Here is a 23,594-nt window from a genome sequence, read left to right on the forward strand (position 1 = left end):
TTACCTATTCTTAGTAAAAATGTCTTAGTAGTCAGGATTCTATGATTTATTCAATATTGTAGCCACTGAAGTTTTGAACTTGTACTTGTGTTTAAAGGGTGTTTATAAATCTTTTCCCAATCTTCTTCATTTAGATTAAATGTTTGATTCCATTTATTTTGGGCTGTAGGTTAAACTTGGTTTTGAATTAAAATATTGTATATGTATTGAGCTCCTTTTTTAGAATTTAGAATGACTTTGAGATTTATAGGTATATTGGGTAATATTACATTCTTTTCTGTGTCGTAATTTTGATTATTGTTTCTAACAAAATGTTGAATGGCATTTTTCAAGCTTTGATATTTTAAAAAGTTAGTCCGAATACTATATTTATCACAGAATTCTTCAAAACTGAGAAATGATTTATCTGGTTTTGTAATGTTATTAATAAATAGAACTCCCTTTTTATACCATGTATTATTAAAAATTACTTTTCTATCTATTTTGATGTAATTATTAAACCATATTGGGTTTTCAAGAATGTTTGTTTTATATATTTCACTGAAATTCAGAGTTTTACACCAGGCGTTTAAAACATCTCGCCAAAAAATATTAGTACAATTATTAGCTTTTTGTTTTAAAAGTTCAATTCCTGTATTTGCCAATTTATGTTTGTCTAATAAAGTCTCTAAAGTCCCAATTTCCAGCCTTAGTATAGATTCTTCGTATCCAAGTTGCTTTAAGAGCCGTTATAAATGACTTCAGAATCCTGAATTATGCTTTTGATTATTATCACCGCATATGATTTGTCACTAACATCTATTAATTGGCTACACATGCCGTTAAGTAAACTTTATGAGCCCATCAGAAATCATTTTTACTAAGTTCTGGATCATAGATATTGCAAGACTGTAATGCACTTTTGCATTATGCGTACACCAGAGGCATAACCTATTCTGGTGGGTGTAATTGGATTTACCTATCGTTTTATTTGTTTATAGCTATAAAATGAGATAACCTGTTTGTTTGTTTGGTTATTCTAACATCCATTGTCATGTAAGGACGGCCTCCCATGTATGCAGTATGAAGCTTATTTGAAGTGCGCGGTGCGTGTTTTGGGAGACTGCAGTATGTTCGTATTGTGTCTTCTTGTATAGTATAACTGCTGCCCTTTTATAGCGCTATATCACTGAAGCAAGCCGCCAAAGACACTTCTGTTCACGCGACCGGAAAAAAAATCAGCAGTCAAGTTATCTATCCTGAACATCCCTAAAAATCATGTTTATTTCATTGTTAACAGTTGTACGTCGTCTTTCGGCTGTTTTCTGTGTTGTATTTTTAGCTTTTGCGGTCATAGTGCCATTGGCATTAAATACTTTTGTGGCGGATTTTTACAACCCCACTAGGGCTAATTGTAATAATGTTTGGTAATGTAGTTTCAAAATACTTTTTGAGTGAAAAACGATTTGTTTTGATGTCATAATGTGATTGTTTTAATTCTTCATGATAATAAATATATGTCACCTATGGTGGCCATTTCAATGTCTATTCTGTATTGAGTTATTTTTAAGTTGGAGGAACATAAAAGGCAGCTAATTTATTAGCTTAATTTATGTTTACGAAAACTTAAGAATACTTATAAATATAACATTAGATATTAAGTTTAGGTAGCTATATAGGCTTATACTGCCTGCGTGTAGGCATGTTATCATATTGTTTTTTATAAGAATCTTAAAAAAAAACAAAAAAAACTTGGGTAGCTTTAAAAGAGGTTTATGGGGTAAGCACCTTTAATATAAATTGTAATTTGTGGGGAGATAAATGATTCTGGGAACTCTGATTGGTCAAAATATTTAGGTTTGGGTTTACATGGAGAGGCGCATGCGCAACTTTCTCAGTTTATATTTAGAAAAGAAAGACGAAATCCTTTGTGTTAAAGCTTAAACAAATTTTAGTGTTTGGGACAATTTTGCAACCCACCCACGTGCCACCCTCTTTATCATTTATTTTTGTTTGTCAGTGTGGCGGATTTTTACAACCCCACTAGGGCTAATTGTAATAATGTTTGGTAATGTAGTTTCAAAATACTTTTTGAGTGAAAAACGAGTTGTTTTGATGTCATAATGTGATTGTTTTAATTCTTCATGATAATAAATATATGTCACCTATGGTGGCCATTTCAATGTCTATTCTGTATTGAGTTATTTTTAAGTTGGAGGAACATAAATACTATTGTATTTTCGAGAACATTTTATAATTTAGTTTTCCTTCTACATAGCATTTCCATTAGCTTGATTCTGATTTACTGAGATTTCATAACAAAAATATAGAACCCAAAAATGAATCAGGATTGTGTAGGAAATTAGATTTTAATTTGTAAATAGAATTGAACGAAATTTTAAGTAATTTAGATATAAACAAAACTCTCGAATGACTCTCAACATAAACCAATCTATATATTTGTTATATCTCACCTCGGCGTTTATGTGGGGCATTTGCCAGGTCTGGTTTTCCACCGGGTAATCCAGTTTCCTCCACTATCATCCCAAATCCTGGCGTTGATTGTTTGATTAATTAAAGTCCTATCAACAACCAGGGTCATGTAAGGACAGCTCCCATGTACGTGGTGTGTAGCGTGAAGATGAAGTGTGCGGTGCGTGTTTTGGGAGACTGGTATATTCGTGTTGTGTCCTCTTGTATAGTAGAACTGTTACCATTTTATAGTGTTATATCACTGCAGTATACTGTCGAAGACACCAAGAAACACACCCCACCTGGTCACATTATACAGAAAACGGGCGAACCATTTATTATTTTTTCCAAGAAAATTGAACTGAAAGAAACTCTCAGAAAAATACATTAACGTAGATCTGTAGATCGAGGTCCATTTTGTATACTATCAACAGGAAACAGATTATGAAAACGTCACTAAAAGGTCATTATTTTAAAAGGTCGTTTTCTCACAGTAGCATAATAAAACCGTTTCGCTTCGTTTTGTTCATCATCATCATCATTTGTTCAGCATAAAACCCGATGTGCTAATGTTCTTTCTGGACATACAGTGGGTGACGTTTACCGGGTCCGTACCAGTCACAGTTAACTGATGATCTATACAGTGTCTACATTATGTACTGTTCCTATCAAATTACTCAGTGCAAATATATACAGACAATACACAGCTGACCTAGCTGTGATTCTATCTAACCTTAAATATCATAATCAACAAGAACAATCCTAATGAATACTCAGTGCATCTGGGTGATCATGATAACCTAACTTCAAAATACATAAACAGAATAAATCATACAGATCAGAATAATTATCAAATGATTATCATCAAATACTGAGTGATCGTTAAGCCTATGCTAGTAGTCTCCGTAACTGGGGTGTTTCGATAATCCCTACTCGCACATAAATAATAAGACTACGATACAATCAATGTAATAGTATTAATAAGAACCTTTCCCTCAGGCCTAACACTATGGCAAGCCGTTTTTATATCTAATACATAATAGCTAAAGTCAAAAAGTTATTTAGCTTAAGTTAAAAAGAGTTTAGCTTAAGCTATAAAGATTTCAACTTAAGTTAAACAAATCTTTTTGACTTAAAGTTGAAATCTTTTTGACTTAAGCTGAAAAAAGTGATAATGCAAATAGAATCTAAACCTTATTCAACTTAAGCTAAAAAAATTCCGGTTGTAGATAAGTACTGCGCATTTCCAATATCCCACCTGCCATCCCCTTATATTTATGATGGGTTAGGCTAGTCCATTTGTACGGTTCCCGACAAGCTTGAACAGCCATATTGCATAAAACAAAATGGCCGACGACGTACTATCAGCAATTCAGATAAATATTTGAACGGTATCAAATCAACTATTTCAAGGTCACTCAAGAAATGTTTTCTGCCTAGAATACATTGTAAATATTCATTATTTTTCAAGCCACATTGGTAGTAAGAAAACAAAGGTGCTGAATTTGAATAATGCCTTAGAAATATTTTTTCTTTAAAAAAACCTGGTATATATGAAATAATGTTTTCAGATGAAGTAAAAAAAAACTTTTCAGTTTAAGTTTAAAAACTTTTCTGCTTAAGTTAAAAAAACGTTTCAGCTTAGGTTAAAAAAAACTTTTCTACTTAAGTTAAAAAAACTTTTCAGCTTAAGTCAAAAAACTTTTCTACTTAATTTAAAAAAACTTTTCTGCTTAAGTTAAAAAAACCTTTTCAGCTTAAAGAAGCTCCACCGCTGACAAACGGTATTTTTTCACTTTCAAAAAAAGAGCAGACGATTTAGTATTTTCATTCAGATACAAAAGTTACTTACTTTCCACCATTGCCACCATTGAAAAGTTTGAGCTTCTAATTTTACTCTAAGTTAAAGATGTAAAAATAATAAATTGCATCCCGAAAAAATTTCATGGCACTATATCCTATCTGGAATGAAGTTCTGATTGCGCATGCACCGATGGCAAAATGAATTATTTCATATTATTTTTTGTGTTAATTAGACATATATATATACACGATTAAACACCAATTATTGTTCAAATGATGAATACATGTATAATTAATGCATCTTTAAGGTAAAAAAACCTTTTCTACTTAAGTTAAAAAAAATTCTACTGATGTTATAAAAAACTTTTCAGTTGAAGTTAAAAATACTTTTCAGCTTAAGTTAAAAAAACCTTTTCAGCTTAAGTTAAAAAAAAATTCTACTTAGGTTAAAAAAAATTTCAGCTTAAGTTAAAAAACTTTTCAGTTTAAGTTAAAAAAAAGGACTTTTCAACTGATTTTCAAAAACTTTTCTGCTTAAATAAAAAAAAACCTTTTCGACTTAAGTTTAAAAAATCTTTTCAGCTTTATATTTAAAACAAATCTTTCATTAACAAATTCTGCTTTATACATATTGGATCAAGTATGTTTTACTAAGTTATTTAATAATGTTTTATCTGTATAATATCTGTGATTGGTCGTGATTAATTGTAAACTGGTCTAATTTGACTTTTTAACAAATGCATTTTTTAAATGAGCAACAGGAGAATGTGCTAAATGAACATTTCACTTAACAAATTACACATGTTATCCACACATCCTCAATAACTAAAATTTATTATTGGTACTTATCAAATTATACATACTTGAATTTGTCCTGTGTATATCTATTATAATTAATATATGCCATATCAATGACGCTCCTCCTCAAACAAAAAACCAAAACAAAGCAAATCACACTTGACACTTGTCACTGTCAGTTACTAAAGTATACATCTATTGTTTGCCAGATCAAGTGAAGTGGATGATATTTGTATACATTGAAGGGTGGACAATGGCATGTTAGTTATACAGACTAAACTAAGTAATTACAAGATGTCAAACTTATGTAATTATTAGTAGACTAAGAGTTTAATGACCTTGTTTTGAAAATCCACCTGTATATATACATGTAAATACACGGTGAAAATATGTATTTTTACAAATATCTTATATCACATTTATGTATATCTGAAAAACAAATATTGAAACAAATCAGTTTTTCGAGTGCTTTGGAATACAATTTGCAATATTTTTAATATGATAGGAGTATAGAAATGTTCTACAATCAGGAATGTATGAAGAGAAAATTATAAGATGGAAAACAATAACTTTGATAATGTCAAACTTATATAGTTAGATTCAGAAACTTATCATAAAGTAACCAACTTTTTAAACATTTGATAATTATAATTCTGCTTTTTAATTGATTTTTTTTTTATTTACGTGTAACTCAGAAGAAAACAAAATTCATGAATTAAAGTAAATGCATCTTTTCAAATTAATAGATTATCTAATAAATATGATTATATGTTTCAAATGAACTTACATGGCATATATAGGGTTAATTACAGTTAGTAATAGTATACAAGAATTCAGGTGCAGATTCCCATATGTTAAACATCAGTAAGTAAGTAATTTTTATACTGATGGAAATATTTGGAAAAAAATATACTAAAAGCCTACATTTTCTAAAAATGTAATCATTTTTGATGGAATTGTAAAGTATCACTGGTTAATTTCAGACATTTCATGGTGTATCTGAAGGTTCAAAGGAACGTAAAAGGTATTTATATTACATTCTGAAAGTGTCAAACTAAAACTTAGAGATTCAATTAAAGACGCCCTTGTAAAAGTTGGTACCGGTACCTTTCCGAAACAGAAATCAAGTGTCATAAAAACAATTATAACTAACATCGAAGGTATTATTAACTGTGAATATTGCTTTCGTTATTTTGTAATCATGAGACGGCCTGCGTTATGAAAATTAACATTTAATTCTTTTTTAATTAAAGAAGCTCCACCAACGACAGAGCATAATGATACTCATCAATTCAACAATAATATTGGTGTTTAATCGTGTATATATATATGTTTAATTAATGCGTTAAGAGTAAACTGCACTGATAGCCGGTCGGGAAGACGTATTAGGATTCCTATAATATATATTAATTTCATAGCATACAGAGCGATTTTGATGGGATATTTTATTTTTCTATTTCATAAGAAATTATACTGGATATATTAACACCATTTTTACCGACTTAAGCCTTTGTTTGTCCAACTACTCGCTTTAAATTAAAACATTAAAGTTTCACATACACCACTATAGGCACAGTCAGGGTCATGTTATGTAGAAGGTACAGTAATGAAAATATCTATATTTAATTTTTTGGCAAAATTGTATACTTTCACATTTAGTGTAATTCAATATTATACAGTAAAATCACATTACATCCATAAGTAATATTCTTATCCATACATTTACTGTATACGTTTACATCTATGAGTTTTGACGCATATGCTTTTAATCGTTCTGCCAGTAAATATATGCATATAGCATGAAAATAAAGTTTGTATGCACTTTTTCAAAATGAATGGAAATAGAGTAACAAATAGTACCAATGGTATTTTTTTGGTACATTGACGTAAGTGCTTATATATTCACAGATACAGGATTGCTAGAAATAAAAACACAAAAATAAAGTTACTTTAAAATGTCAAATTCGGAAGAAATTGCTCGTATTTAGACATCTTTCAGTGAAACAACCCAGTTTTCCAATTATTCATCATTATAAATAGAACCCGGAAAGTTTCCACGTGGTAATCGTGTTTATAAACAAAACTTAACAGTCAACCCTTTACTAACCTCCAACTCTCCGTCCGCGCCAAAAAAACCTTCTAGTTGTCTCTAGTATGTCTGCAACTTGTCTTCCTCTGGCATTCTGGACAGCGTCAAGCGCGTTTTTGACGACTGTCGAGGGATCCATTGAACAGAAAAATGCAATATACAATGGGTACTCGGAATATAAATATTGAGGGCCGCCATCTTGTTAGGCAGTTGTCATCGCACGCAAAGCAGTTTCGAAACGGCGACTGTGATTGACTGTTATTTATGGAGTGTTTTCATTGGATGAGTATATTGGACTAGTCCAAAGGCGATTTCACAGTTGACTTTTTACACTTTTTTACTTATTTTTACACTCAAGTTAAAACAAGTGTTAATGCAAAAATGAGAAATCTAACTTAAGACAAATTCTTTTTGCATTATCATAGTGCAACAATCTTTTCAACTTAAGTTAGAAAAGAGTATTTTGCATTATCACGTTGAATTTTTTTTAACTTAAGTTGAAATCTTTTTAACGTAAGCTAAATAACTTTTTAACTTAAGCTATTATGTAATAAATATCAAAACGGCTTGCCATATAACACTACTGCGAGCTACCGAGTACTCAAGATCGCAGTGTACTCACAGTACTCATTGCTACTGAGCACTCACGTTTACCGAGTACTCTCAGAGCAAACACTCCAACAATGATTCACACTATCATTACATATTAACGAGTACTCACAGAGTAATCACTAGGCCTAGTACTCTCAATGATTCGTGTAAACGTAATCATCAAACGAGCAATCCCAAGGCTCAGTTTTGAACTTACTCGTATTTAACGCGGAGGAGGAAAGCCTTATTCAGGCACGTCAATCTCCGATCTCAACTCTACCGTAAGTTATTAACAACTGACGCATATACATGTAGACAAGCCTAGTTCAAATGTAGAAAGTACATGTAGACAAGCCTAGTTCAAATGTAGAAAGTGCTCTCGCTTCAACAGCTCGTTCAACAATAAGACAAACTCTCGCATTGAAGAGTTTTACGTGCCGCAACGTGATCGTTTCTTGGCCTAAAAATTTTCGCTGAAACTGCTGCTTTATGCATGCCGGGCAACGACATTAGCGCCATCTATTTACAACAATCCTACGCCCTCAAATACACACAGATTAACATTTCAAGCGTCTACTTGACGGCGAGACTAACAAACGATTCCGGATAATATGTTAATACAACCGTGTATCACTACAAGTGGAACTCTTCAATGTTATGGTACGAAAGTTGAATAGAAACGATCAAATATTTGATGTACATTGCAATGGTGCGACTTAAATACAAAATTGACCAGAACAAAATGTTTGAAAATCATTTTTACTTATTGAAAAACGTTGTCGTCTATAGATACACAATTTTTGTATATCGGTGTTAACACTGCAGCCGGGATCGGGCGTCTTAGCAACGACAAGCCGAATCGTTTAACCAGCGGTGGTTAAACGATTGGGCATGCCGTAATAGTAAACAAAATTAAGGTAACGTATAACTTCAAATCAAATTAGCCACATCATAAGACATGCGTGCGTAATCCAGTAATTATAGAAATGCAACCATAACAAATATGTTTGAGGAAATGAAAATCTAGCTCCAATTCGCGAAATTTGTATGTAAGTTAATGACAAAAATCATTTTAAGTGTCGGCCAAAATGTATTTCCAAACAATGCCTGCCTTATAATTTGTAAAGGTCACTAATGTTACATGTAAATTGCAGTATTATCAAATACGTTATGATATAATGTTATGATATTTCTTACACACGATTTTTTCATTAAACCTAATTGAAACACTTTTTTTTCAATACAAATCGACAAATTGGAAGAAACCATCAGTGCATTTTGTATCTTATCAAAACAAAATATTCTCAACGAAAAAAGTCAATAAATACTGAACAAACATTGGGAATAATAACCCTTCTCGTCGTTGTAATTATTATTAGGTACTTTCATTTACGGATGGAAATCCTTATTGTGATTGTTCTGTTTCTTCTTCTTATTATTATTATTTTTCATTTTTTTTCTTATTTCCACAAATCTTGCAGGATATCTCACGAACGGAACACGGTACTACGCTCAACATTGGACATCTTATGTACGTACACCAGATCTTGAAACGTACGTCCGATTTTTTTGCATAAATGTTCAAGGTCAAGGTCACAGACGTAAAAAACTACTTTTTCGAACAAATTTTAAACGTTCATAACTGCATAACCGTACGCTGTACGTTGTCCATGATTAGTCATTACGGTAGATCGTGACATAACGCGTGTTTTGTTCCTTACATGTTATCGGAGATTATATCCAGGTCAAGAGTTCGTTACGCGGTCAAGCAAAGGTCAAAAATGAAAATTGCCACAGAAACGTCGTGAAAGTTGGATATGAAAGGGCATGCTCTCAAAAATATATAATGACACGTTTCAAGGTCATCTGATTCAAAATGGGGGAGATATAGCCGTTTGAAAAATGGCGATTTTATCGCTTTCCCGCCAAAAATGTACAAGGTTTCAGCGCCTTTACTACCTAACATACATGCTTGAATGTTTGCATAGACATAGCATGGACATATCTCTACAGAACCTATCCTTTACATTGACCTTGACCTTCATTCAAGGTCATAGGGTCCAAATAGGCTAAAATCTTTAAACGACTTCTTCTTAATAACCAAGAGGCCTAGAGACCTGATATTAGGCCTGTGGCTTGCTGGAATAAAGTGCTAATAAGTTTTATCAAATGCATGACCTTGATCTTCTTTCAAGGTCACATGGGTCAAAATAGTCTGAAATATATTTTCACGACATCTTCTGAATAACCAAGAGGCCTAGAGACCTGATATTGGGCCCGTGTTATCCTGGGATAAAGGGCTACTAAGTTTGTTCAAATGAATGACCTTGACCTTTTTTAAAGGTCACAGGGATCAAATAGGCTAAAATCTTTGAACTAGTTATTCTTAATAACCAAGAGGCATAGAGACCTGATATTGGGCCTGTGACACCCTGGTATGAAGGGTTACCAAGTTTGTCCACATGAATGATATTGACCTTCATTTTAGGTCACAGGGATCAAATAAGTTTTTTATATGTTCTTGTGTTTGTCTGTCTAACGTAATGAAATCATAGCTGAAAGTCTGTTCATTTCATATGCAGTATATGTCCTGTCTGTCCATAAGGATATGGGCATAGACGGATGATACCCGTGGGCAGCTAATATACAATGTATATAACGTCAGTAATAGTAACCCAAAGAGTATCGAGGATTCGTACGTACATAAAGGTCGTTCACCATCGTAGATGTAGCTAAACAGTATTCGATTATAATACAAGCATATCTTGTGTGAAGTATCACAAGAATTATTAATGGGCAATTTATTTGAATCTCCATTTGCTAAGTATAAGGTGATTTAATAACGATAAGACAAAATTTCTTAATATTTAGCCTACAGTTCCAAAAAATGCGCTGTGTGCGATAAAATGTATCCCAGATAACACAGTTTTCGCACGCAGTTTTTAGTAGTTAATGCGATACGAATTCTTCTAAATAACCAAATGCACAGAGACCTGATATTGGGCCTGTGACACCCTGGTATGAAGGGCTACCAAGTCTGTTCACATGAAAGACAATGACCTATATTGAAGTTCAAAGGGGTCAAATATGCTAAAATCTTTAAACGACTTCTGAATAACCAAGATTCATACCGACCTGATATTGGGCCTGTGGCACGCTGAAACATATTGAAAGGACTTCTTCTTAATAGCCAAAAGTTATCGAGACCTGCTATAAGGTATCTGGCATGCTGGGATAAAGGGCTACTATGTTTCTTCAACGAATGAACTTGACCTTCAATCAAGGTCAAAAGGATCAAATAGGCTAAATATTAAAATAGACAGAAGATACCCATGACCAGCTGATATATAAAACGTCAGTTACAGTAACCCCTGGAGCATCGAGGATGCGCACGTGCATTAAGGTCGTTCATCATCGTATAAGTAGCTAAACAGTTTTCGAATATATTACAAGCTATATCTTATGTGATATATCACAAGAATTAATACTGGGCAAATTATTTAACTCTTTATTTGCTATGTGTTAGGTGATTTAATTACGATAAGACAGGATTTCGTAATGCTGAACCCAAAGGTAATATTTTCCAAAATGTTTTATTTCTAACATAGAAATAAATTGAAATTCATAGAAAATCATTCAAAGATATAATTTGGTTCCAACAAAACTGGACAAAACAGAAAACTGCCCCTCCTGTTTAACCCCAAATAACTCACAAGGGACTCCGACCTGACCTTAATCATATGCCATATTATGATATCCCATCGCCCGGGTATCTGTAAACAAAAAATAATGCTTATCGGTCATGGCCACCAGAGGGCCCAAATTAACACTCATCCTTTCCAGAAATTTTCAATTCAAATCCCATTAAAATAGGGAATATGTTTTTTCTCACCAGACTCCCGCTGATTGGCTCATTTAACTGAACATCACTAATTATTTGTCAGCACTGTTAGTTCGTCATTGTGTGCAAATTGTAATCGTATATTGTGCGTGTCTGCCTGTCCATCCCTCCATCCATCATTCAGTCCGTCTGTCTGTCTATTGGTTTGTTCGTGTGTTTGTTTTGTTTGTCTATCTGACTTAATGAAATATATCTCAAAGTATGCGCGTGCTGTACGCAATATGTGTCCTGTCATTTCGTACGGGCGACAGATTAATAGACGTTTATTGAGAGGTAAACAAAATACCAGCCACTTAGAGTTGTTATAGTGGAATCATGGTCGACATACACGACACGTTGTCAAGCATTCAAATTGAACACAGCGGCGGTACCGCATCACTTTCGCGATACCCACGCTGCATACACGTGGCTGGCATTTTGTTTAGCTCTCAACTACACGTGACTTTTTATTTTAAAAATAAAACCGGAAGCGATGGTGATTTGATGCAGTTTACTCAACTAAATGTGTAGTCGGCGGCCATTACAAATGTGTGAAATAGTCTCAGAACTAGTTCATTGTGCAGTGTTGTTTAATTTCACAAATGATATATAGCATGGGGGGCAGCGGGGTACATATGATCCGAACGAATAGGTATGTGTACGTTTTCCCGGCATTGTATGGTCGATGTATTAGAAATATGCCGCTGACGCTATGATTTAACTTTTTAAGAGGTATCGCGAGCTGACCATATTTTAGGCAAAAAACATTTTAAATGCCTAATAATATAGGAATGTTTAGCGAACTAACACGCGCAGCGTTGTGTGTTAATAACCACATAAAATGTTAAAATGTGGCTGCTTCATTTCACAAACATCACACAAAATGAGATTTCTTTTAAAAATATAGTATATATTTTTAATATCCCATCATAGGCCGTGATCCGTTCAATACATATGTATGTTACACACGGTAGGCAGCGATCCATTCAGTTGATTTTATTGCATCAGTTCCATAAAAATGTAATTTGAAAACAAAATTTCAAAACTTAAAAACTTTCTTTATGCGTCGAAGTCTAGATGAGTAGAACTTTTTAAGACAGTCCCTTGAGGTTTTACTGTGTCTTTACAGTAGGCAAAAATATGCCATTTCATTTAGGTGTATATTTATTCCATCGTAATGCGTTCTAACTTTCAACTTTTTCAGCGGTGTTTGTTCGTCCATGTGTGCAAATTGTGATCACCATATCGTGTGTGTCTGCCTGTCCATCCATCTGTTTGTCCATTAAATTATTCGTTTGTGTATTTGTTTGTCTGAGTTAATAAAAGCATATCTGAAAGTATGATCGTGGCATATGCAGTATGTTCTGTCTGTATGGACATGTGCACTGCCGATTAAAAGACGGATGGAAGGAAGGACACGTTGATACCTGTGTTCAACCATATACATTGTGTATATAATCAGTATATTCGTTCTTTCTTTCCTGCTTTTTTTGTTCGTTTGCTATTTTCGTTTGATAGTTATTTTTTTTCTTTCTTTTGGGTGTGCGTTTATTCGTACTAAGAACCGTTTGTTCGCTCATTACAGATAGTTCGATTTTATGCGAAGAGAAAAATTATCAAACCGATCGTCTAATCGTTAACATGGTTATTTGCAGGATGGAAATCCCGTGTTTTGATCGCGATCAAATCTAGTTGTTATTTGCAATTTCAACATAAAATCCGATGTCAAAGCCGGCCTTTATCATTGCTGATTCTACGTCTTCCCTTGTAAATGACGCTCCTGTAAACTTGTAGTTTCCTGTCAGGTAATATGTTGCTCAAATATCAAAGGAAATTATCATATAACCGCCTTTTTATCAAAGTGGAAATATTTTTCATGTATTCCGTTAAATCAGCAACATTATCAACTGCTGCATCTATGCAATGGCTTGAAATCATAATATCAAATTGATCGCCGCTGTAACCTGATCCAAATGGCTGTTCTGACGTCACGTCGATGGTTAGGATTCCTTTAACTTTTCCCCTCACTTCGTTTTCCTGTGTTCAGTTGTTAAACTAAACAAGAGGACCCATCTTATTAAGGATACTTATATAACATTAAATATTACACTATATTAAATAACAATTAATTTCAATCTTAAAAACAAAATGCAACGTTTGCTGGTAATCATACTCTATTATTTTCCACAACATTTTATGACCTCATTTATTAATAGTTCCAGCCAACCGTAACATAATTCACTGTCTAATGTCTGTTGTAGTGAGCTTCAATGTGGAAATACACTGCATAGTACCAAGATTAGAACACAATAAAATTAATTAAGTGATATTAACTGTAGATCATCGTGAAATGATTTAGAGGAAATAACATTTGACTCACTGACGACCTTCTAAATTGACAACATTCTCCATGAATAATTCAGGGAATACAATTTCTTGATTTTTAGGTCAATGTGCGCCCTGCGTCGTTTGTACATTTTTGCATTTAAAACGCTACTCCTCCCTAACTCTTGAATGGAAATGCATATTTGGAGAGAAACATCATTGGGGAGGGACAATCATTTTATATATAAATGAGCCTGGTCCGACCCCTAGGGGTTGAGGAGTGGGGCCCCAAAAGGGCAAATGTTCTTGATTTTAGCTTTCAAATCCTACTCCTCCTTCATCCTTTGACGGATTTCATCTATGTTTGGTGTGAAATATCATTGGGGAAGGACGATCATTTTATACATAAATGAGCCTGGTCCGACCCCTAGGGGTTGAGGAGTGGGCCCAAAAAGGAGAAAATTTCTTGATTTTAGTTTTAAAATCCTACTCCTAGTTCCTTTACCCTTCAGTGGATTTCATCCATATTTGGTGTGAAGCATCAATGGCAATGGCCCTAGGGGCTGAGGTGTTGGGCCCGAGAATTTTGATAATACACCTGTATTCCGTGACACTATATCCTATATGGAATGCAGTACTGATTGCGCATCTACCAAAGGCGAAATAAATTATTTTATATTATTTTTTGTGTTAATTCGACATATATATACACGATTAAACACCAATTATTGTTCAAATGATTTATATCATTTATGCTCTGTCGGCGGTGGAGTATCTTTAACGCTTGAGTGGATTACATCCATACTAGGTGTAAAATATCATTGGGAAAGGGCAATCACATTTTATATAAACAAGTTAGGTTCGACCCCTGGGGACAGAGGAGCGAGGCTCATAAGGGGGAATTTTGATGAAATTTGGCTTTAAAATCCTACTCCATTCATAACCCTTGAGTGGATAGCAACCATATTTGATGATGCGAAAAGTCATTGGTAAGGGTTACAGCATTACCACACTAATTATATATAAATATACTTATTTTAATATCACTTAGTATATTTTTGAAAAGGTACAAGATATTATATCTATTTATGATGCCTGTATACAAGTAATTTCATTTTTCATTTGAACACTATATGTGGTTACGTTTTGGATTATACGATAAATGTTCATATATCATACTATTAAATTTCGGTATGATATACAAAAGGATCGACAATGAATCTACTATTTTAAGGATTTAGTATGATTTTGAAATAATGAATTTAAATCTACACTTATACTGTAATTAAGAAACATATATCAGAAATATCATTAATGTATTTCTGCTTTTTAGTAAACGTTAAAGTTTCAAAGGCAACAATATAGATATACATATTATTTTCGGTATAAGTTCGGTATTGTTACTCCAATATCACATAACTGATAACCGTCCAAATTTTATTTTTACTCAAAAACTGTGCCGTGTTTGCATCGTTGTGGCAGAAGTTTGAAATAAAAACATGGATTCTAGATATATTCATGCTAAATTTTGGGATTTTACTCGTAAAAAGATAGCGTTACATTATACTGTTTTTATTACACAGAAATTTACATAATATGCTATCTAAATCTCAGTCCAGACTGATCCGAACATCATATTGATATCGCTATCGAATTGGACTGATTATCTAATCTAAAGTTAGATATATTCTTGTTTGAATGTTTGAAATGGTGTAAATGGAATGTTTTGAAACTGAAAATATCTTAATCATAAAGCTAGAATAACCATTTACTCGAAAAACTCAAATTGTAGATCTAACGTATACGTGTATGTGCTGTATAGATGTATAGTACTAGGCTTACCGTGTGTAGCCGCGGACTACTGTGACATCACAAGACCACGTGACCGCCTAGCTCATTATCTCTGAACCGTAGTCGACACTACCCGTAAATCACGACCAAAACCAACCGATAGCGCTAAAAGCTAGGCGATTCGTTGGGTGGGACTTAATTTTTCATTCATCCAAAGCAATATCCTGACGTATTATCAAAAAAAAATTTGGCTGCACAAATCCTTTAACTTACCGTTAATACTACATTTATCATCACCTTCTGAACGATTTGATTAAAATAAATAAAATGTTTATTTTCATAACGCGGGTCGTATTATGTTTCCCGCCGTCGTCCTAAATACCGCGCGGTAGTTGACTATCACTGCGCCAGACGGCAAAACAGCGAATTGACTCTCCACTGTTTTCATATATTACGCAGGAAATCTGGCATATGTTTGGTATTGTAACCTTATTTTAGGTCATCGGTATGCATTTTCTGATGTTTTTAATGTTTTTGAAGAAACCTTTATATTTTGATACGGAAAAGTAATGGGCCTTTAAATCGAATTGTATTTAAACCACAGACTAAAATATTAAATATAAGTATTGATGTAACTTTTATTTTACTTTCATTGGGTTATGAATGTTTGCATTTTTTTGTGAGAATCCGCTTTGTCCGATACTCGCAAATCAAGCAAGTCATTCCATATACAATTCATTGGTGCCTCTGACTCAAACGACGGACAGGTAAATATCACCTGTAGTGGGTCGCGTACACCTAACAATAGCCATACTGACACACGTACCCGTGCTATTGTTCAGCAGGGCCAGTCACACACACACGTGAGGCCTCTCCTTCGGTAGACTCCAAACGTAAACAAGTTTCGGATGAAAGTGTAGTTCACCCTGGTTCTTCCGATGATGTATTACGCAATATCACTGAAACCCCCTATCCTGATATAGACGATAGCCCAACTAGTCGTAACATACCGACTACAGATTCCGAGGAAAAGCATAACAAAGTTTCCCCTCCTCGTGCCTATACGGACGTTTAAGGTGCATGTCATGTTATTCTTTTGACAGTGAGTGGATTTCATCCTTGCTTTAAATATATGATTTAACACACTTATTGGTAACTTTTCCATGAGTTGTTCAATACAGGGTTAAAAATATAAAACTTTCCATCGTACAAGTTGAATATTAACAAATGCAAATCACTAAATTATGCAAAGAAAATGTATTTTTAGCGATCATGCTGCGTTTCAGGGCAAAACACCAAACTTCATTATTCTATAAAAACAGATGTCCATTTTCAGTTAAAATCAACACAGGATCATAAGGGAGGTACTCCTACCAAGAATGTCAGAATTCTTATGTCGGTTTATCACCACCAATGTGGATGCTTTGGCTCTCCCGTTCTCATGGAGGCCGCCATATTGATTTTCCTATCGATGTACTAGACACAAATTGATTTGCACTATAATGGCAAATCAAAACCTTCTCGGGCACCGCTATTTTCCAAAATTGTGGTTGAATGATACCTCTTTGAATCGCAACTGTTTTAAAGATTGTTTTCGCAAAATCCAAATCACAATGTGTGAATTGATTTTGTCAACATTCTGGGTCGTCTTCTCGATGTGAAACCGAAAGCAGGAAATATCACTTCGCGCAAAAACAACTTTTTATGCATATTGTTTTTTTTTAATTTTTAATTATCGATACTATTTTGTGATTTCTTATATTGAAATATTAATATTTTTAATATCGCATCGTACATTTTGTTGGTTTTTGGTATCTAGCGAGTGACATATTTGCTGCGGTGTGACTTCCGGCAATTCTCCCATCATGTCCACAATGTCAACACATTGGCGTGCGAGAACACCAAAACAGCAAATTATGAAAATCGGGAGCTGTTTTTAAACAGGTAATCACTACATAGGTTTTATAATGATGCAAGTTAATAATTTCACGTACAATAACACATGTCGATTTGGATCAGATTACGTACATGTCTGTTTCTTGATTGACGATGACAGGTTTACAATTTTACGTGTCACGTGTTACACTTTTATAAACTTTTTCTAGGGTTTATTTTACAAATTATGGTATCAGTTAGTATATTTTATGGTTGTCAGAAGTTCGTTTGGTGTGAAAAACTATTAAAGGTAAGTATTTCAACCGCGCACATAAAACAAAATCGCCTGCAATAATACTGCAGCTCGGAAGTGAAATCCACGTTACATATCAGACAGTTTCCAGAAACACGACAAAACAACACATTAGGACAGAGTTACACCAACATGGCTCGCATTAAGACACATTGGAAACCACAGCGACGATTTGGCATAAGTGGAGGTAGACACAAGAAATCCAGGAAGGTCAGAAATGCTAATTTAAAATCAAAATATTCCCATCACTGTACACTATCCACTGGTAATGCTATAAAGCTGCGTGTTTTTCGTCGACGTATTTTGAAGTCGTATGTCCGCATGTCACATAATCTTCTATATCAAACAAATCTACCAAAGTACAGAATGACTAAACTCCATGATGACACTACATTAAAATATGTGATAAGAAATGTGAAGCGTGTCAATGCCAGAGGGTATAGACTCATGAACCTAGATTGCCTACAAAATCATGTCATAGATATAACGGTGCATGTTGCCCTATGCGAAAACGCTCAAAAAGTTGCAGGTAAAGGTTCCAGTCCAATTGTCCTAACATCTGAACTTAGAACATGTGGCCTTGCCTCTGTCCTTCAAGCGAAGTGTCAAGGGTGTAGCAAGATATTTCAGTTGCAGACTAGCCCTAAGTTGACTGTCAATAACAGTACAAGATTTGATGTAAATGTCAGGGCAGTGTGGGGGCTGTAGTGACAGGAAATGGTGCATCACATTTGAATGAGATGCTTGGAACTATGGATTGCCCTGGGATCTCCCAGCGTGCTTTAAGTAATATTGAACAAGACATTGGATAGTGGTGGGAGGATGCATTAAAGAAGGAGTTATTGGCAGCAGGAGCTGAGGAAAGGAAGATCGCGGTGGAGAAAGGCAACTTTCATCAGGGGGTGCCATTTATTACCGTAATCGCAGATGGAGGCTGGTCGAAAAGAAGCCATAAACACTCGTATGATGCATTAGGAGATGTAGGTGTAATCATTGGGAAAGAGACGGGTAAAGTTTTGTACATGGGAGTCCGAAACAAGTACTGCTACGTGTGCAATAGATCCAAAAACCTGCATATGGTACCAAAACCTCACCAATGTTTTCAAAACTGGAATGAATCATCACAAGCAATGGAAGCTGACATCATTGTCCAGGGTTTTTTGGAGGCCGAGTGTACCCATGGTATACGGTACAATTACCTAATTGGGGATGGGGACTCCTCTGTATTTGCCAAAATACAACAAGAAGTACCAGTTTGGGGAAAGGATGTGGAAAAAGTAGAGTGTGCAAATCATGCATGCATGTAAGTGCCTACGATCAAACCTTGAGAGGCTTGTAGATGATAACCCAACATATAAAGGTCATAACAAGCTCACCAAGGCTACAAGAGTAAGGCTGGTAAGTGCTGTTCGGTGTGCTATCAGGATGAGGTCAAAACAGGCAGACAAAAGCAAGGCAGTTAAGTTATTGGCTCAAGATATCAGAAATAGTATACACCATGTGTTTGGAAACCATCTTAATTGCTCAGACTTCTGTAAAGCTGCTCATTCATCTTGTACAGCAGACGATACATCTGAGATGTCATCTGATATATTGCCTGAGGATCCAGTCTCCGATGTCTGCAGTAACCAAATAGCCATGTGGACAGAGGGCAGCTCTCTTCAAGCTCAAGATCAATCCCGCTTGGCAAGTGTGCCAAAATCCCTGGATTAGGACATTCAGCAGGATGTATGCATTTTGCTGGACAGACTTGCAACGAAGAGCAATAGGCTTTTGGGAAACTTCACGACAAACCTAGCCGAATCATGGATGAGCATACGGACAAAGTTTGATGGGGGCAAGGTGCATACTATCTGTTCTAGAGGGTCCTGGCATACAAGATGTTACGGCGGATCTTTGAGGATGAATCTGGGACCAGAATGGGCACCAAGTGTGTGGCAGCAGGCAACTAACACGGAACCAGGCCATTTCTTTCAAAAGCTTTACCAACAACGTCGACAACATCTTTTAAGTTCTACCAAATCTAAAGATCGCCCAGAGTCGAGCCAGCTACGATGGAAGCGCAAGATGACAGCATTGAAACAGAATTCCTCAAAAAAGGCAAAGTCATCATATGGTCCAAATGCCATAGACTCAGTGCCAGATGTGTCAGATGAAGCTCTACAGGTGGCAACAACTACTTTCCTGAAGAAGCACGTTGACCTGACAGAAGAGCAGATAGATGCCATCGAACGTCTCACCAAGTCTCAATCGCAGTCGTCTGTATGGAAAGAGGAAAGGAGAAAAAGGTTAACATTATCTGTTTTTGGAAGTGTGGTTAAACGGAAGACATCACTACCTGTAGCCCCTTTTTTGCGGCGCCTGATTTATGGCAATTTTGGAGGAAATAAACACACTCGGAAGGGGCTTAGAGATGAAAGGATAACTCTGAGAGAGTATGAGCTAAAGAAAGCTGAGCTTGGCATCGACGTCTCCATAACACCTGCTGGCCTTATCATTGACAAAACCCACAAATATCTCGGAGGGAGCCCAGATGGGATTATTAAAGAGAAGTCGGGAGAAACAGGATTGGTTGAGGTAAAAAACTTACTGCATTCAAAGAACAAAAATTTAAACCAGGCTGCAACAAGTGAAAGAAACTTCTGTTTGAAGTTGTGTGGGAACACGTTATGTCTGCGACATAACCATGACTACTATTATCAGTGTCAGGGGTTATTGGGAATCACCAACCTCCCATGGATAGATTTTGTGGTGCGGACTACCAATCCCTATCAACTGCATATTGAACGGATAGTTGCAGATAAACAGCTGTGGAATGAGATCATGGTACCAAAGCTTTGCGCATTTTACCACAAAGCCATTCTTCCTGAACTCAGTAGCCCTAGAGAAGGAAAGGTCCCTGGTATTCGGGAGACTGGCATTTGGGTATGTCCATACCGATATTATTATTTAATTTTAATAATTTTTTTAATGTTTTTGAACATGGCCCAAGATCCAGCTTATTCACAGTATTGATGTTATGAAATTCAGGTAAATGTAAGTGTCTGTGTAAAAGCTCACTGCTGATTATAATAAACAAGGTAAGTTGTGCAAACACTTTCGTGCAAGTGGTATGCTCTAAAAATCCTGTAAAAATTGATACACAAAATGAACTAAATGGATTTTGGCTGTTAAGGACTATGGAAAAGTAATACTTTTTATTTTTTGTTTTACAGTTTGAACCAGCATCCAAGCAATTGCACCATCAGTCAGCCTCAGTATCAGTACAACCACGGAAAAGGAGAAGTACATCAACTGTTACTAGCAGTTTTCCACCTGTTTCCTGTTCTGCTTCTGTATCCCACAGGTTTGTACATTTGTTACAAGTTGCACGCAATCAAAAATTTATCATGGATAGGAACAAATAAAATAAAAATAAAACATGGAATACTTAATTGAAAATACACAAATCATATATTTATATTGGTACATTATATTATTAATGTAATTGAATACAATTATCCCTTATTCTACAATTTCATAATACTATAAAGCAGATCTAGACCAGCGCATAAATGTCCAAAATGTATATAAAAGATGATGGCAGTTTAATAAGTTGGTGTATTATTTTGTTTTAAATGTATTATGTTTATTTGTTTGTTTTCAGCCTAACAACAACAAATACCTCAGCCACGTTATCAGCCTCAAGTACCCCTGCCACAGTATCTGTAACAGGTAGATCATTCAGGTAGGTGCTACAAATAATATTATTATAATGTTTTGGTATCACTTGTCAAGGAAGTTCTGTCCTACTAAATTCTTGCTGCAGGTCTGTATACTCTGGTTTGCTGTACCTCATAAATGACACATTTATCACCAACTAGTTCAGAAAGTAATTACTTGCCATAGATTATGGAAGGATCTACATCGGGTAACTTGACTCTCTACCAGCGTAACTGCCACAATGTAAAAGTATTTGACTATGTATGTTGTTTTTGTTTAATGTTGTACTTTGTTTTCAGCCTAAATTTGACCAGAACCCAAGCCACTGTATCTACGACCGATACACTAGCCACTGTATCTACGACCGATACACCAGCCACTGTATTTACGACTGATACACCAGCCACTGTATCTACGACCGATACACCAGCCACTGTATCTATGACCAATACACCAGCCACTGTATCTACAAGCGATAGACCAGCCACTGTATCTACGACCAATACAACATCCAGGTAAAGTTGGGTATGATGGCATTGATTGATGTGTAAAATTTTCGAAATTTCTGATATTGACATCATTGAAGAATGAAATTTGTTGACACCATATTTATACTAAAATGTATAAATGTTGTGAGTGGTTTGATGCAGGACATTGATAAAAACAAGACTTTCTTCCGTATGTGTGTGGTCCTTTCATTTAAGGTATATGTGTATATGTAAAACACTAGCATAAAGTTGCTATATGCAAAGATCTTATTTATTTACTGATGCACAATTCTTCACAGAAGACATTCTCGCAGGAGAGTCACCAAGTTTCTAGGAAGAAGAATTTCCCATGAATGGACGATTGACGAGAGGACTGGGGAGAGAAAGTGGTATAATAGCACTGTCCTTGCAGTTCTTCAGGGCATTGATGGTGGTGTAGACACAGTTTATGAGATCCTCTATGATAGTGAAGATGATCCCATGAAGTAAATGGCCTTCTCGATGATTATCAAGATTCAACTGTGAGATTCATAGATTTGTAAGTATAAAACCAGAATATACATTTCATTTGATAATTTTTGGTGTCTGATTCAACATGTTTGAAGAAAATACTACAATTTAAGTAAATTAAATCATTTTAGCATTCAAATTTGGTTTAAGTGGCTTTTTCAAATATTTGGGAATACAGTTTGATAGGTAGAGGCCTCCATAGTTTAGAAAAAGTAGTTCCAAAATGGTGGCTGTGTTCTGCCCAATTTTAGATGAGACTACATTTTCAAATGTTTTACTTCACTACATTTAATGTTGCTTACAATCACCAGCACTCCTTCTACCTTCAATAGGATGTAACATTTTAATTTTTGCCCTTTTCTTGCAGATAATTGACACTTTGTATGTGATCGGTGTGTTTGCATAACAAGTACATTTTATTGATGTAAGTATCATATTTGGACATTTTTGTTAGAGTAAAGATATTCAATGTATTCATTATGTCCTAAGGATTCCACCAGTACCAAATTTATGACTAAAAAACATCTGAAAGGAATTTAATAACACATAGCATTTTACATGCATTTAGACATAACATGAACCTTAAACAAAATTCCCGTCCGGGTTGTTAACCGGGAAACCAGCCCTACAGTTACCTCACGCAATCTGGATAACTCGACAAATAATGACATTTTTGTGGGAGCTCGCAGAGCCAAAGCTGTCCTGTTCTACATTGGTAATATCGGAGAATCTTTCACTGAAACGGGTATTAAAAAATACCTGTCAACAGCCGGTGTTAATGTATCGCGAATTAACATCTTCAACTCGCGAAACGGCTTGCTTTCGGCAAAAGTATCAGTACCTAAGTCTCAAGCGCACATACTGGAAAGCGATAATTTTTGGCCTAATGAAATCAAATGCAGGAGATGGATCCGGAATAAGTTATGGTGTGGTAAATTTTCCTCAAATCCAGTAACCTCATTTGGTGAAATCAATAAC

At 35.1% G+C, this 23,594-nt stretch overlaps 1 long non-coding RNA gene across 1 annotated transcript; it reads left to right on the forward strand.

The window, feature by feature from the left end:
- Nucleotides 1-17,551: 17,551 nt before the first annotated feature.
- Nucleotides 17,552-22,127, forward strand: LOC138310382 (uncharacterized). Its single transcript, XR_011206416.1, has 4 exons — nt 17,552-17,672; nt 21,132-21,262; nt 21,563-21,643; nt 21,918-22,127. It is a non-coding gene; the product is annotated as an uncharacterized lncRNA (long non-coding RNA).
- The last annotated feature ends 1,467 nt before the right edge of the window (nt 22,128-23,594 follow it).

The sequence above is a fragment of the Argopecten irradians genome, chromosome 16 (assembly GCF_041381155.1).
Source record: "Argopecten irradians isolate NY chromosome 16, Ai_NY, whole genome shotgun sequence".
Classification (NCBI taxonomy): Eukaryota; Metazoa; Mollusca; class Bivalvia; order Pectinida; family Pectinidae; genus Argopecten; species Argopecten irradians.